The sequence below is a fragment of the Callospermophilus lateralis genome, chromosome 11 (genome assembly GCF_048772815.1).
Source record: "Callospermophilus lateralis isolate mCalLat2 chromosome 11, mCalLat2.hap1, whole genome shotgun sequence".
Lineage (NCBI taxonomy): Eukaryota > Metazoa > Chordata > Mammalia > Rodentia > Sciuridae > Callospermophilus > Callospermophilus lateralis.
This window is the reverse complement of record NC_135315.1, coordinates 70546604-70564248: the sequence shown is the minus strand read 5'-3', so window position 1 is coordinate 70564248 and position 17645 is coordinate 70546604. Positions and strand designations below refer to the sequence as shown.

The 17645-nt window shown below is 46.0% G+C and overlaps 1 pseudogene; it reads left to right on the top strand.

The window, feature by feature from the left end:
- The window catches only part of LOC143410593 (E3 ubiquitin-protein ligase RNF213-like), a 125628-nt pseudogene extending 109075 nt beyond the window's left edge, over positions 1-16553 (top strand).
- The last annotated feature ends 1092 nt before the right edge of the window (positions 16554-17645 follow it).

The following is a 17645-nucleotide window of genomic DNA, read 5'->3' as shown; positions in this document are numbered from 1 at the left end:
TTATATTTGGTCTTTTCATGTTTTCCCATAATTCGTGAAGGTTCTGTTTATAGTTTCTCACCATCTTCATTGTGTGGTCAACTTTATTTTCAAGATTATATATTTTGTCTTCATTGCCTAAGGTTCTGTTTTCCAAGTATCTAGTCTACTGTTGGTGATTCCCTATTAATTTCTGTATTTGGTTTATTGTTTCCTTAATTTCAAGGATTTCTTTTTTTTTTTCCACAGTCTCTATGTTTTTCTTGAAGTAACCTTTTGTTACCTGTATTTCCTCTCATATCTCTTTGGTGGAACAGTCAATTGTTGCCTGTATTTGCTCTTTTAATTTATTCTTTGATCTGCAGATCATTTTAATTATGTACGTTTGGAATGGAATGTCAATGGAATCTATTATTGTATCAGCTTGGTGTGTTTCAAGCACTTTCCTCCCTTGTTTCTTCATGTCATCCATGTGTCTTCCTCTCTGGCAGTGTGGATTTGAGGTATTATTGTTTCCAACTTATAATCATGTAGTGACTCTGCATATTACCAATACCTTGCCTGTAGGAACCTGGAAGATGGTCTTGTTGGTCCTGCCTGTTGTCACTAAATGGAAGCCAGGGGAAAGCCACCCCATGCATCAGTAGATGGGGCCATAGCATGGTCACTCTCCTCCTACCGTGGAGTGGGCTGGAATCGCTGTTGTCTGCTCCACCTCCTTCTGTGTGGCAGGAAGGCTGAAGTCACTGTCATCTGCTCCTTGTATTTTATTTAGAGACAGAATCTCACTGAGTTGCTTAGCATCTCACTTTTGTTGAAGCTGAGTTTATACTTGTGATTCTCCTGCCTCAGCCTCTCAAACTACTGTAATTACAGGCATATGCCACCACACCAGCACCTTTTTTCTATTTTTTTTTTAGTTTTAAATGAACACAATACCTTTATTTATTTATCTTTATGTATTTCTGAGCTTCAAATCAAGTGCCTCACTTTCTAGGTGAGCTTTCTACCATTGAGCCACAACTGCATCCCCTCCCTTTTTGCTTTAAAGATCCATTTATATACTATGTTGTTGTCATGGATCATGTGTGAAGTAGCTTATATTTTGAGGATTATTGGTATTTTTAAAGATTTTTCTTTTCCTTGCATAGTTTTCCACTTCATCCAATTTGCTTCTTTCCATTGGCTTTTCCTCCTTTCTTTTCTTTACTGCACACTGAGGATGAAATCTAGGCTTTTTCTTTTTTATGATGCACTGAGCATCAAACCCCATGACTCACACATGGTAGGCAAACATTCTACCACTGAGCTACATAAGCCCTATTTTGGGTTTTTGGTATGTTCCCTATGCTAAAGCTTTTTCTATTCTGGTGGGAGATTTTTGTTTGTGTCTATAAAGACAGTCACCACAAATGGATTGATAGGCTAAGGGCTTCTGGTCCCTGGCCCCTGAGGCTCTGTGGCTACCCTTGAATTGATCTGGCTCTCGAGGGCTTCTCTTTAAGGCTGGTCACTTTTGCAGCCCCCTGCCTGCTGCCAGGTTTCTGGATCTAAGAGGGAGAGTAGGAGGGTGAGCTCCTCTACTCCAGTTTCTTGCCCTGGTGGCTGTGTGGTCCTCTTCATCCTTAAATTGAATACACCCTGTCCTTTGTAACTACCCAAGACAGGTATATGTCTAGAAGTGGCCTCCAGGCTTGAGAGCCCTTCAGGTGGTCCTTCCTGTCCCTTGACAGACAGAGGGCAGCCTCCATGGTGGAGTGAACTCTCACCAACTGCTTCTTTAACAGACTTTGAACACACTTCCTGTTCACTTTCTGCCTCCCTCAGTCTAGGGTGACCTTAGAAACTAGTGTCCTTTATTACCAGGTGCTTGTGCTTGGCCTGGCTGAGCTTATGTGTACTGTGGCCTCAGGGTCTGTGTTTTTAGGCCCCTGGAGTATCACTTGCCACTGGCGTGGTCATCTTTCTACTTCCCAGTGTGTGTTCCTATTGGGCTCCTTTTCTACTCTCCTCATTTCTGCTGGTTATGATCTTTTAAAAAGCAATTTCTAGTCTGTCACTGGAGTTGGGTTTGGGAGGAAAGGAGATGGATATGTGTTTCCAACTGTCCTTTTCACAAAAGAGCTTACAGTCTGTTATTTATCATGAAAACTGATGAATGAGCCCACAGCAGGGTAGAGGGAAGAAAGAATGAATTCTTCCTGTGACAAAAATCCCAGCAATGGTGTTCACTTAGTTTTCTTAAGGCAGTGATTAGAAGTACTCATAAAGTAAAATAAGAAGCTATCATGACTAGCAGTTTAACTTCCGTGCTTCCTTGTGGTTTCCAAAGTGGATTTTGGAGAGATTGAAGCAAGACACCTAGAAGACCTGAATTGCAAAAGACTGAATGAAACCATGAGTGTGAGCCAGCTGGAGTCCTCATCCTGTAAACAGATGACACACTACAACCTAGGCCCTGAGGTCCAGGAAATGGCTGAAAGGATAGACTCACTGACAGACAGCAACATCTTCCAGATCTTCTGGGAAGAAGCTGCAGAGTTATTGAATGATCCCAAAAGGGAATGTGAAAGGTGACCTCTTGCACTTACAGAGGCCTATGAGTATTTATACTCACCTTGTTATCAAAGGTTCATGAAACTATATTAGGATCTGAAGTTAAGAGATGTCACCTTGGCAGAAATTGATGTCATCTTCAAAGACTTTGTAGATAAATATAATGACCTGACTTTGGATCGCCAGATCATGTGTGAAGTACAACCTCAGGCCCCAAGGGGCTGGATATCAGAGCATGTTGAGCAGATCAAGGAGTACCATAGCATTCACCAGGCAATCAGCTCAGCCAAGGTTATCTGCAAGGTCAAAAAGGATTTTGGTTTGACTGGTGACTTCAGTGTTCTTTACACTTTAATAAGCTTTTTTAGTTATTTGCTGGGGACTCCTCTGAGGTGGGGGCCAACCTCAGACTCCTTGGAAGCCCCAGGGATTCTGGGATCGGCAGTGTGGCAACCCCTTGAAAGGCTCTGTTTGGGCTGCACTGAGGCTAGAACATTCCATGGCCTGCATTTTTACCTTTGTTTGAGATAGTGTGACTGTTCCTTAACTAGTGAGTTTTCTTGGGTCGATATGAGAACCAAAAATTCAGGAGAGAGAAACCATCCTCTTTCCAGAGGAATCTTATTTCATTAGGTTATAAAAGCACAGAAGAAAATATGTTGTCAATTGTCCAGGTACCTTTCCTAGTTCCAACAGGAAGTACCAAATGGTACACTGCTCCCTTCATAGGTCAGGCCTGAGTTTCTCCCTCCTGTTTCTTAGCCTCACATTTTTAAGGTGTGTGTGGCCTATGTTTAGTAGAGACAGGCACGATAGTGTTTAAAATTTAGCAGAGTGTGGAATAGTCCATACCTAATCTTGAAACTTTCAGCAAGTCTGTAACTCTCATAAACAGAGAAACCTGGATCTGGCAGGGCTGCTGTGCAGAACAGGTTTCAAAGTCCTTGAAGGCTTCATCATGGCACTTAGGTACTGTGGACAGTAGCTTCCATAGCATAGCAAAGAGGGCCATGGAGGTCATACTATTTTTGGTGCAAGAGTGTGTCACACTCTTGCTCTAGCATCTTCTTGTCCAGGCTTGTGGGAAGGCAGGCATGGGTGATCTCTGCAATAGCCCTCAGCAGAGCTTCATCTTGCAGACTGATGTCTTTGAGGCCACCTGCCATGAGAGACTGGATCAGATCAGCTTGCAGCTCATCTAGGCCAAGAAGCTGCTACAAGACATCGGTGAGCCCCACTGCCAGTGTCTGGAGAAGCTGGCCCTGCAGAAGGAGCTGGTCAGCTGGCTGCATGAGATTCTGGGAGGTACAGGGGTAGCTAATCTTCAGGTGTTTGCCAAGTTTTGTTCCTGAACTTGAGGACATCTCCCCTCAAACACATGAGTGTGTTAGTTGGAGGGCAGTGTCTGCTTCCAGTAGTTTGCATCAGGACAGCTTTTCAGAGTTCTCATTAAAACTCTTTTCTTTACTGCTCTCTCCATCTTTTGATGCTGGCATCATTTTCTTCAGTATCTTGACTCCTTTTCTGCTTTACAACTCATTCTTCTAGAGGACAAGGCAAGCTCTTGCACACAGGGGAATGTTGCTGCAGCAAGCTTGCAGAATCTGTGCATTTCTCTCCCAGTCCAGGGCTGGACAGCCTATGTGGTTGTATAGATTAGATAGAGGGTGGTGGAGGGGAGGTAAGAAAGGCCAAACAGATGGAGCAGGAGCAGCACTGATGCACCACAGAGGCCTGGCAGGATACCTTCTGCTAGCACTGAGGCTGTGCTGGCTCCAGCTCTCATCCAGATCTGTGCTGCTTGTACTCCTGAGTCTGCTTTGATGTATAATCTTTGGTAATTAACTCAGAAGAATTATCTCAATTTCTAAAAAAATAACTAATTATACACATATTATTTACCAACTGAACCTGTTTTTGTTTAAGTGATGATGTTTGTGAATTAAAGAAAATAAGGTGCACACAAGCCTAGTACAGTGCCTGGGAATTATTTGGTAGAGGTTAGATGTTGATCAGTGGTGTCATCATATCCTGCAAAAGACAAGGTATCCTGGAGTCCTAACTGAAGGAAGGAAGTGGGAGTAGGCCCTAGATGTTTACTTAGTGTCTATTGATGGCCTTGCCTCACTAAAGATCATGCCCCAGGTATGAGTTGTGCAACATCCTGGAGTGGTCCTCTGCAAGTCCCCTTTCTGTCCCAGGCATCATTGAGCTCCAGGTGTTTGTGGACCTTGCCTTCATCTTGGCTGAAGAAAATGACATTGATGTGGACTGGGTGGTCTGCTTCCATGATGCTGTGAAGGGCTATACGTTCCTGCTGTATAAGCTGGACAAGAAGGCAAGCTTCGGCGAGTTCATGGAACTGCTGAAAGAACTCTGGAAGGCTCTGCAAAATGATCCTCACCTTCCCAGTAAGCTGGTGAGTCTTGTTCCTTGTTCCAATACATGGTGATCTTGCAACCCTGGGGAACTTCTGTGCTTTGAGGCCACACAGGCAGCCATTTAAACTGATGTTGAAAACCAGCTTTTCTTCATGAATGGAAATGCTTTCTTTGTCTTGGGTTGGAAGAGAGCTATGGAACTGCATATCAAGAGCAGTCTCCACCCTACAATACAAGTGTGAAAACAGCACAATAGGAAGTTTAAAAGAGGGTTACAGTGGTTCTCTGAATGGTAGTAATTGTCTTTTATTTTATTACTTTTGGGTATTTTTAACAATTGATATTGACTAATTTTTTATCAGAAAAATATGAACATTTAAATAAATTGTCTATACCAGAGTCTGAGTTAACCTTCACTCCGTAACTCACCCAATGAGCAAAGATGTCCAGAGACCTGCACTGGCCTTGAGACAGCTGGTCCTGCATGTGGTTGAAGGGTAGGGAGATGGACAGAGAGAGCAGTTTGCAGTTTGCCTGCTAGAAGCTCATATTCTCTTAAAATTTTTCTAAGTTTTTTGGTCATACTCAGGGACCATGGCAGGACATTAAGAACTTAGGGATCCTGTTCAGTCAGGCATTTCTCCTCAGAGGGTTTTTGTTCTGGGAACCCAGGAGGATGGTGGCCTGCCACCAGAGGGCATAGCCTGTAGTCATCTAACCAATCATCCATAAGTACAGGCCATGTGCACTCCAGTGTCAGCTAGGAACCTGGCACCATTTCAGTCACAATGAGTGGTCAGTGTCCTGGGGTACCAGAAAGGGGTACCTGAGGCAACCTCAGGAAATGGGCAAGAAGTTATGCCTAGAGTCCTGGAAGAGGGTGGCTGGAGTTTGCCCAGCAGAGGCATGAGGAGGACAGGAAGGAAGACAGTCATTCAAACTTTGGTCCATGTTCTCTGCTTTTGTCCCAAGAGTGAGATTCTGCCAGAAACTTGGATTGGCTGAAGACAGTGAAGGAAAGCCATGGGTCCATCAAGCTCTCTTCCCTGTCCCTGGCCACAGCAATCAACAGAAGAGGCATCAATGAGATCAGGGCATCCACAGGCAACCAGAAGGTGAGCCCTCCCAGATTCTAGGTATGGTGTTGGTGGCGCGCACTGGCCTGTTGCAGAGTCAGGGTTTCAGCCACCAGAAAATTGCTTCTAAACATGTTCTGCATCCTAGATCTCCCCAGATGCCATCCTGCACCTGATCCTCCCTCGGGGTCACAGTGGCCTGGAGCCAGATCGCTCCTATACATTGGAAGACCTGAAGGATTTTTTAAATAAGCTGATGCTGATGTCTGGAAAGAAAGACCACAAGGGAATGGAAGTGAAGAGGTTTTCTGAGGTGAGCAGGTGCCCCTGTTGCCTCAGGCTGGGCATGCTCACTGCCCCACTGCCTGCAAAAGGAAACAGGCAGGGGTTGGCCTCTGGTGGACAGGGTGGCTCCAGAGAGTGTAGCTCATGGGTCTGCAGGGTGCACCTTGCCTGGAGCCATATCTGAGGTGGGACAGACCTTGGAGGCATCAGCTCCTCCTTAACAGCATCAGAAAGATCTCACTACTGTTGGTCAATCCACTGCATTTAACAGGAGGTGATCAGGTAGATACTCCTTAAGAAAAAGTATGAATGGCTTCATTTACTCTGTAAATTTGTAAAATCAAACATCTCAAGATTCTAATGGGCACTCTTCATCAAAACTAAAGTAACCAAGCCAGGTGTCATGGCACATTCCTGTAACTCCAGCAACTCAGGAGGTTGACACAGGAGGATTGCAAGTTAAAGGCCAGCCTCAGCAACTTAGTGAGATCTTGTCTCAAAATAAAAAGGGCTGGAAACATAGCTCAGTGGTAGACTACCCTGGATTCAATCTCCAGTACTAAAAAACTGAAGTAAATGTTGACACAGGTTATTGATTTATATAATAGTCTCTATCTCATGTAATGGTTCTTTTCTTACAGTTTATTTGCACTTTACAATTGACATTTTTTCCCCAGTGCTGGATAGAAAGCCAGGGCCTAGCACATACTAAGCAAGTGCTCTAACACTGAGCATAGCCCAGCCCACAGACTACATTCTTATCTGCTACCTGATCTCTTCCTGAAGGTGGCTGCCCTCTCCCTAGGCTCATCATGTTTCCCAGTGACCCTATGGGAGGAGTGAACCCAAGCCGCTTGAAGTAGAACTCCTGTGTGTCTAGATTGGTATGTCCCCCTGCAGTAGCTCACTGTGACATCTGCCTTATGCCTCTGTTCCCCCCAGTTATTCTGCCATGTGCAGTGGCTTGTGCAAGCCTTCCTGAACCTATATTCTCTGAGAAACTTGCTGTTCCAAACCTGGACTGCCGAGGTCTACTGCTGCCCCAGGAATGGCATCTCCATCTGCATGGACTTCCACTTGGAATTGGTAAGCCAGCTGACAGAGAGTGGGGATGTCACCCAGCTGCTGGAAGCCCTCTGTAGGCAGATGGAGCACTTCCTGGATGACTGGAAGGAGCTAGTGAGCAGGAATTACAGGGAGCACTTCTACCTCAACTTCTACATGGCTGAGCGGCTGGTCCACCTGAGCACGGAGCTCAGGAAGCAGAGTCCCAGCAAAGCTGCCCTCATGATTCTGTCCTTCATCAAAGACAACTGCACCCCAGCTGACATCATAAGGAACATTGAGGGGTTCAAGGAGGCCACCAGACACTGTGTGAGGACAGTGATGGAAGAATTACCACCATTGCAATCCTCTAAGATCAGCCTGGTGACCAAGCTGAGGGCTATCATGGAACAGTTCCTGGAAAGCATGAGAGTCTTTCTGCCTGGCTACCTGGACCTGGAGGCCCTGGGCTATTGTCTGGCTCACCTGGCCAGGATGGGTGGGCCTCCCATGGAGCGGTCTCTCCCTGAGGGCCTTCAGGCTGGCCAGCCCAACCTTGTCATGTGTGGCCCCTCTGAGGTGCTGTTGGCTGCCCTGGCCATCTACATGCAGGCCCCAGTCCATCACCTGTCCCACCTTCAATGAGGTGCTACTCTGTACCCCAGGGACCATGTTTGAGGAGGTGGCCCTGCTCTTGCACCATGGCCTGGCTCCAGTTTCCTGAGGGCAAAAGATCTGTAGCCTGTTATTCACAGACTAGTTGGGCTACAAAATGGCCTGCCAGGCAAAGGCCCTATTCCATAGCCTGTGCACACAGTGTCCCTGGGAGGACTACCAGCTGGTGATGGTATGTGACATCACAGGAGTGCTGTTCCCTGCCCTCAGCTTTCAGCCAGCACAAAGTCCACCTCATCCCCCAAGCACCCTTCTGTGCCATCCAGGCCTACTTGGCACATCACTACCAGGTCCCAGTACAGACCTTGTTAGTGGCAGCTGTGTTCAGAGACCAGATGTGTGTGGGGATTGTGGCCTTGGAGAGAGCAGGAATAATGAGAGCCCTGGGGTGGGCAGGCAGTTTCTCAGGGCTTCCAAGTGACCCCTGCTTCTGTAGCAGTGGGCACCTCAGATGACACCCCTCTGCAGGTGGGAAAGTAAGTCTCAGGAGGGTCTGACTCCCTGCAATCAGTGCATCAACTAGATTTTTTCTCCACCCAGGTTGCAATTCCTGGGTGCCCTGCTCCTCTCCTTGTGTGGACTTCTCTACACTTTTTCTCTGCATAACCTCCTTTGACCTTTTCCAGGTTGTGTTGAAAAACCAGCCTCTATCTCAGAGCAAAGCCTGTCCAAGGAAGGGACATGACCTTTGTCCTTGGAAAGACCCACAGAGCGCTCCTAGGCACATTCCCACCCTGCTAAGTGGTTTATCTACAAATAACAGGAGAGATCTGCTGTGCCAGGTTTCCCTGACTCAGTCAGGCTGAGACCCATAGTAACCTCCAGGTGGAGACCCATAGTAACCTCCTAGCAGCCACCAATCAGCATGAAACAGGGAAATACCTGGGGTGCCAGATGACCCTCCCAGTAGTTTATGGTGTTGAGAAACCATGAAATTCAGCATGAACACCCCTCTTGGCTTAAACCAATCAGTTCAAATGAATCCCCCTTTTGTAGTTACCAATCACCCCTACCCAACTTGTTTCTGCCAGTGAATGTGCTAATCATGTTTTAGAGTTGTTATTTGATTTTCCCACGGTGTGTGATGATTTGCTAAGAGATGCTATGATGTATGTGGGGGTCCCTGCCTTCTCCAAAGAATGTATAAAACTGCTGCAAACCCTGGGCTTGGGCCTTTCAGTGTCACCAGTTGCTGTGTACATGCAGAGGACCGAGCTAGCTCGCAATAAACACCTCTTTGCTGTTTATATCGATCTTGGTCTCTGGTGGTTTTTGGGGGGTCCTAAATTCGAGCATAACAGTGTTGGTGTGAGCAGAAGAGGCACAGCTGCTCTGGCTCCAGGAGAAGAGTGCCTTTGTACCTTCCCTTTAGTCACTGTTATGTTTCCTTGGAAAGACATGGTGACTTCCGTTCTGTTGACTTCAACCTGTGAGCATCACTGTGCCCTTTCCATACACAACCTGATCTCTCGTCCCCCAAGGAACATGCCTATGCTTTTACTTTATTACACTTCCATCACTGTCATCATGGAGAATGTGAGGATGCTGGGTGGGTGACAGCTCGGGACTCTGGCTTCATGGTGGAGTTGTTCTCTAATATGATGTTCTGTTGCATCAGTTTTAAATTTTATACAGAGAAGTAACTTTTTAAAAAATTTTTAACTGGGGATTAACCCCAGAGGTGCTCTACCCCAGCCTTTTTTATTTTATATTTTGAGATATGGTCTCACTAAGTTGTTTGCGGCCTTACTAGGTTACTGAGGCTGGCCTTGAACTTATAATGATCCTATCTTGGCATCCCAAGCTCCTGGGATTATACGCATGTGCCACTGCTCTTGGCAGAGAAGTAAGTTCTAATATATCTGAATCTATTCTTCTTGGATCCAGAGGCTTAGGATCTAATTTCCTTGTTTTAACATTACATGGAAATCTCTCTATGTGAAGAGACTGCATGAAAAACTGAAAAAGAAATTCATCAGTGAAAAGGTGCCTTTAAAGATTGTTCAGTTGACTGACTCTCAGGTGGATGAGGGCCAGGTCCTGGTCTCCCTGCTTTCTTTCTGGGATGCTCAGTATTGGAAAACACCCATGATATTCCACTTTGATGTGACTTCTTTGGTAAGTGCCCACATTGCAACTGAATGGCTACATCAGAAGTCTCACATTCCCAAGGCCCCATCTGCTTCTCCTTGTATGAAGTGTCCCTTCCTTCTTCACTTGCCTGTAGTCAGTACCCTTCTCTCAAGGAAGAAGACAGGAGGGTGCTGGGGTTTGGGAAGAATGGTTGGCAATTGTGTATTTTCAAACCCATGCTTCTATGTCTTTAGGAACAGACTGGAACTTGGGTCTTGCTTTTCAAAATCCTCATTTTGCAATACCTAATGGATATAAGTGAAAAAATGTGGCTTCAGAACCCATTCCATTTATATATCATTGAAATTCCAGAAGGAAACTCAGTACTGCCAAAAAGGTCTACAAAGCTGGTATTTACACAAGGCATTTGATTCTGTGGCCTGTAGCCTGGGTTGACACATCTTGATTGTTTTCCACTTTCACCTTAGGGGAGCTATGAGTACATGTAAGGGAAAATGCATGCTTGGACTTAAATCTTAATGATATCTATAATGATGATACTCTCGTGTTGATTGATAGCATCTTGGATTTGTCTGGATTTGTCAGATTGGTCCTATGTCTGGGTTGAATCCCAGGCATTCTGAGTGTGGGAAATTCCTCTGTTGATGGCCACTGTCTCTCTTACTGCTAGTGAAGATGGCATTGAGACTTCATTTATGGAAATCTGTTAGCTGAGACTGCATGAAAACTTGAAAAATATAGTTCAACTGTGAAAATGTGCCTTTTGTTGCACATGTGTTCATGCATGGTGGAGAGATGAAGCCACAGGATGGGAAATAGCTTTCTGGTTCATAATGCAGCTGCCATAGTTGAGCTTCTGTAATGCTCTAACATGCAGATGCCAGCCTCTGTGAACAAGAGGCTGCAGAAAGCCACATGTATTCAAGTGACTGTTTTCATAAAGGCCTATCCACAGGAGACCACATGGAGGGTTAACACATATGGGCGTCTTTCAGGAAAACAAATTGTAACTTCTATTTATGTCTCTTCTTTGCAGAATCCACATGTCCCTCAGTTCAGTTTTTTTGACATCTTCCCCAGAGTTACCTGCAAACCTCCAAAGAAGTGACAGCTATGGAGCTGAGCCTGGAAAGGAGCTTCATAGAGCCTGGAATAGATGAGAGAAAGTTCTGCAGTGCTACTTCCCAAAGACCTTTCCAATATTTAAAAAGATTCCATCAAAACAAAACCTAGACACATTTCAATATCAAGAAGACTCAGCGGAGTGCCTCCAGCACCTTCTAATATATTGTGGGGTCATAAACCCCTCCTGGTCTGAGCTCCAGAACTTTGTTTGGTTCCTCAACTCTCAGCTCAAGGACTGTGAGGCCTCTGTGTTCTGCAATGCAGACTTTACTGGAGATATACTACAGGGCTTCAAGAACTTTGTGGTTCCCTTTATGATTGTCATGGCAAGAGACTTTGCTACACCAACACTTCATACTTCTGACCAAAGCCAAGGGAAGCACACAATCACCATGGATGGGGTTGATGAAGAAGAACTTGCCCCATTCACTCTCTGGAGGAGGTGGGAGTCAGAGCCTCACCCGTATGTGTTCTTCAATGGTGACCATGAGACCATGACATTCATAGGTACCATCTCTGGCCCAATGAGAATGGCAACATTGATGCCATCAACCATCTCAATGGGGAGATAATCAGGAAAGATGCCATGACAGAAGAACTGTACAGGGGGTTGTTACTTCAGGGGGTTTCCTTCAATGTTGACTTTGATAACCTACTCAGACATGAGAAACTCTTGAGACTCCTGCCAGCTACTAGGAATTCCTCAGACCCTTATCCCTGATGAAGCATATGATCTTACAATGGACAACAGGCTCAAGATTCTGGCCACTTTAATGCGGTTCTGGTGTGGGATCCCAGTTATCATCATGGGAGAAACCGGCTGTGGGAAAACCAGGCTCATTAAACTCCTTAATGATCTGCAGCATGCTGATGCCTGGGCTAAGACCATAAAACGGGTCAAGGTCCATGGAGGAACAACTGCAGCTTTGATTCACTCCAAAGACTTAGAGGCTGAGAAAACTTCCTTATCCAAAAAGAACCAACAGCAGTTAGACTCCATCTTGTTTATTGACAAAGCCAACACAACAGAAGCCATAAGCTGTATTAAGGAAGTCTTGTGTGACTAGACTGTGGATGGCCAGTCCCTGGAGGAGGACTCAGGCTTGCACATACATCATAGCTGCCTGCAATTCTTACAGGAAGCATTCCCAGTAGACCATCTGCCATTTGGAGTCAGGTGGTTTGGGATACAGGGTCAGTTCAGAGAAGACAGCAGACAGGCTGTGCTCTATTCCCCTCAGACAGCTGGTGTACCATGTCCACGCCCTGCCCCTGAGGATGATTCCTCTAGTGTGAAATTTCGGGCAGCTAAATAACACTGCTGAAAAGCTCTACATCCAGCAGATGGTGCAGAGACTGTTGGACTACATCAGGATCAGTGAGGATGAGACTCATGTGATCACAGAAATGCTCTCTGCCTCTCAGAGGTTCATGAGCAACACTGAAAGTAAGTGCAGTTTTGTCAGCCTCTGGGATGTGGAGTGCTGTGTGAAGGTGTTCACTTGGTTTCATGGCTGCAGCGAAATGCTATTGGTGAAGCTGAACACCTTTATCTGTGAGATCAGTGACAGCAAAAACAACTTCAGGAGAGACCCCATCTTCTGGTCTCTGGTGCTGGATGTGGGGGTCTGTTTCCATGAATCCATAAAGGAGAAGGAATCCTACTGCAGAGCCATTTGCAGGTATTTTCCACAACCATATGATGACAGAAGGGTCATCCTGGATGAGATCAGGCATGCACAGGATCTTTTCCTGAGTGAGATGCCTCTGTGAAAAACCATAGCCAGGAACCTGGTTCTGAAGGAGAACTTCTTCATGATGATCATCTGCACTGAGCTAAAGATACCCCTCTTCCTGGTGGGAACGCCTGGCAGCTCCAAATCTCTTGCCAAGACCATCATGGCAGATACCATACAGGGCCAGGCCTCACACTCCACTCTATTCCACAGCCTGAAGCAGGTCCACCTGGTGTCATTCCAGTGTAGCCCCCACTGCACCCCACAGGGCATCATGAACACCTTCAAGCAGTGTGCTCACTTTCAGCAGGGGAAGGACCTGCAGCAGTATGTGTCTGTGGTGGTGTTGGATGAGGTTGGCTTGGCAGAAGATTCCCCAAAAATTCCCCTGAAGGCTGTGCACCCACTGCTGGAAGATGGGTGCATTGAAGGTGACCCTAACCCCCACCAAAAAGTTGGCTTCATAGGTATTTCCAACTGGGCCCTTGACCCTGCCAAGATGAACCAGGGTAGTTTGTGTCCCACGGCAGCCCCAGTGAGAAGGAGCTCATAGAGAGTGCCAGAGGGATCTGCTCTTCAGACAGCTTGGTGCAGGACAGGGTCCAAGAGTACTTTGCTCCTTTTGCCAAAGCCTATGAAACAGTGTGCAGCAGGCATAACAAGGAATTCTTTGGGCTTCACAACTATTATAGCCTCATCAAGATGGTCTTTTCCACTGCCAGAGCATCTAACAAGAAGCCTTATCCACAGGATATAGCACAGGCAGTCCTTCAGAACTTCAGGGGCAAAGGTGACATCCCTGCTTTGGACATCTTCATGGCCAATTTACCTGCGGCCGGGTGCGTTGGAGAGGTCAGTCAGCACCCTGGAACTCATCAAACAGAGTTGGGGAACTGGAAGAAGCTGAATCCCGCTACTTGCTCATACTGACCAAAAACTACATGGCCCTGCAGATCCTGCAGATGTCATTCTTCAGTGAGGACCAGTAGCCTGAGATCATCTTTGGTTCCAGTTTTCCCTGGGATCAGGAGTACACCCAGATCTGAAGAAACATCAACCAGGTGAAGATCTGCATGAAGACAGGAAAGATGGTGGTGCTGCTGAACCTGCAGCACCTCTATGAGAGCCTGTACGATGCGCTCAACCAGTACTACATCTACCTCGGGGATCAGAAGTATGTGGACCTTGGGCTTGCCACCCATCATGTCAAGTGTCAGGTCCACCCTGACTTCCACCTGCTTGTCATTGAGGAGAAAAATATGGTGTACGATCAGTTCCCCATGCCCCTCATGAACCGGCACTACCTGGACCTCAGCTCAGTGCTGCAGGGGTGGCAAAAGAACATCATGCAGGAGCTCATGCAGTAGGCAGAGCACTTTGCTGATGTGAAGGCCCATCAATTCCTTGCTGGGCACAAGTACAGCCCTGCTGATGTCTTTATCAGCTTCCATTCCGATGCCTATGCCTCCATGGTACTGCAGGCTGTGAAGAGGCAGGGCCATGGGGACCTGATGGAGGAGATGTACCACAGGGTGTCTGAGGAGACCAAGCTGATTCTACTTTACTGTGCCACACCAGATGCTGTGGTGCAGCTTAGCACCTCCACTCTGGGCTCATTTGTGGTGCAGGCACTGTCACACAAATACTGAAACAAGCAGCAGCACCACTCTTTTGCAGATTTCCTCCAGGCCCATCTTCACAATGTGGACCTGGAGCACCATGCCATCTTCACAGAGGTGACTACCCTACAGCCTTTTCTTTTTCTCTTTCACCCATGAGCCCTCTATCTCCAGTGCCAGAAGGTCTCAACTCTGTTTAAGGCACTGTTCAGTTTGGGAAACCCATATGTCCTTCCATGTTAGGCACAATGAGGATAAGTCCATTTTGGCCTCTCTCACATGTTTGTGAGCAGAGCTCTATTCTGAGAGCAGCACAGAGCACAACGTTCAGTTCCCAGAATACTGGGCCCACCTGGGATATAAGTGATTGGCCTGCTTCTCATCCTTGGACAGCCTAAGAGTAAAGGATGAGTATGCCTCCCATTCAGATGCCCTTAGTCTCATAGGTGAAAGCTGTGTAGCCAGGTGGGGGAATACATCATAGTCGGTTCTCCTTAAAAGACATCTCCTGGGCTTGCCATGAGGGCTGGCTGGGTAGATGTCAGAGGCAGAGGCCTCCTTGATGCACAGGTGTTGAGTCTGAATCTGCATCTGTGCAGGAGTCTAGGAAGGGGCCGCTGACAGAGCTTGAAATTCAGGCTGTGAGTGCTGGGTTGTGGAGATGGGACAGGTGGAGAGACATGTGGAGGGGCTTGTGGACAGCCTTGAGCTTGATCTTGACTGCACAGAGAGGAGCTATGAAGGAAAGTGTATGTAGACATGCCCTAATGGCTGGTGATGAAAAGACAGTGGCGTAAGAGAGTGACATTGAGAGGAGGGATCTGTCAGGAAGCTTCTGGCATGGTGCAAACTGCAAATGGTTAGAAGGCAGTGTGGCTGGGCTAATCATCAATTCCATGGAGGGGTGGCAGGAGGTGGAGGACAGCCTTCCTGAGCTCATTGCAGCTTTGTGCAATCATCATGGAGACCCCAAGAAGGAGCAATGTGTTTGGGAGACAGTGGTAACATCTGTTTTGGATAGGTTTGGATGTCTGCTGTGTGGTTGGATGTAGGAATGGGAAGCTTGTCAGTAAGGCCAGGTCCAGAGAAGGGGTCTGGAGCCAGGCAGAGTGGCACATACCTGTAATCCCAGTGGATTGAGAGGTTGATGCAAGAGGATTGAGAGTTCAAATCCATCCTCACAACTTATGGAGGCCCTAAGTAACTTAGCAAGACCCTGTCTCAAAATAAAAATTAAAAGGAAGGGCTGGGTTATTGCTCAGTGGTTTAACCCCTGCATTGTTACCTGGTACCAAAAAAAATGGGGTCTGGATAGCTGAGGTCCTATGTGCCTGGGAATGTCTGGGTTTTCACCATGGGATATGGTCCATGGCAGAGAATGAAAAACTACTGAGGGGAAGGAGAGTTGCCAGTGGCTAACTCCATTTGATAGCATGAAGTCAGATTACAAGATGTAATGGCATTGCTCTGGGCCCTAAAGGGTCAGAAGGCTCTCAGGTAGGGTCCAAAGCTGGAAGAGAGACATTGGAATCTCAGAAGGAGATAAAGGCTTCTTTTATTTAGGGCAAGTCTTCTTTCTGCCATCTATTGGCCCTGGAGGTCCTGCTTGCCTCAGTCACTCCTTGTATATAAAAACTGCTCTGGGTTGGGCTTCTTCCTGTCTGAGTGCCCACTGGCCCTTGGTTCTGACCTGGTGCTCTGTGCCCTTACTTGAATTTCAGCTGATGACTTGTGTTCCCATGTTGCATGCCCATGTTCAGATGTCCTTAGTGTCATAGGTGAAAGCTGCGCAGCCATGTGGGGGCATGGATCATAGTTGGTTCTCTTTAAAAGACACCTCCTGGGCTGGCCTTCTCCAGACTGCTGATGAGCCATGACTGCTAGGCCCTATGGGTAGAAGTGAAGGGCTTGGCCCTGAAACTTGTGATCTTGTCACTGCAGCAGTTTGACACTGAGTACTCATTCCTCAAGGAAGTTTGGTGAGGTGTCATACCTGCCCATTACCCTTGGCCCCTGCCCTGTCAATGTAGTGTGGCATGCCAGAGTGTGGTAACCACTAGTAAGGAACTCTGATTACTATGAGAGGGTCATTGCTCAGCCTCCTGATATGTGAATACTTACCAGTGACTTCAATTTTTAAAAATTTTCAAGACAGTTCCATTTCTTTATTTTTCATGGAACACTCTATTATTAGATATTTTATTAAACTTATGAGTAGACTTTAAGATCATGAATAGGGTATGAAAACATAAGGGAGAGTAAAACAGTAATATTAGAAAATACTTCAAATATCATGTACTTATCTGCTTGTGCATAACAATGAAAAAATTCAGTTAATTTCAACATCTACTTAGTATCATCATGTAAATCAATCATAGGTAATGCATTTTTTTCTTAAACTTCTGACATTCTAAAAGAGGGAAAATAATGGACACATGCACAAAAGTGGCACAATGAATGATCTAGAAAATACCCAGATAAGGAATGTAGAGGCAGAAGAGAGCAATGCATTTAAATGATATTTCACAAAAGAGATAAAGGATTAATTATACCTTGATGGTAGTGGATTGCTGGAGAAAAAGTGCAAGATAAAGAGAATGAATCCAAAGTTTGGACAGGAGCAAAAAGCTGACTTCTGGGAAGTTGGGCTGACTTAGGTCTGGATTTATACTGGAGTATGGGGAGAAAAGGTCAGACTGATAAAGGTTGGGATCGTATTACAGGATTGTTTAAAACACTTGTGAAATTCTGATATCAAGTCATAGACCCAAGATACATATCAAACTGTGTTAGATGGTAGGCATACTTACTTCAATCCCACCATTCTAGGAGACACAGTTGGCACAGGGTATAAGTGAAAATGTTTTTAAGTTACCCTCTTTAATAAAATGGTAAGTAAAGAACTTCCCAATTTTATGGTTTATTTTTTATTGTTTCTTTTTACTTGTATATGACAGCAGAATCCATTTTGATACAATTATACAAGCATGGAGTATATCATAGTCTAATTAGAGTTCCATTATTAGGTATTTGGTGGTGAAATTCACTGTGTTGTTTTCATATATGTACGTGGAA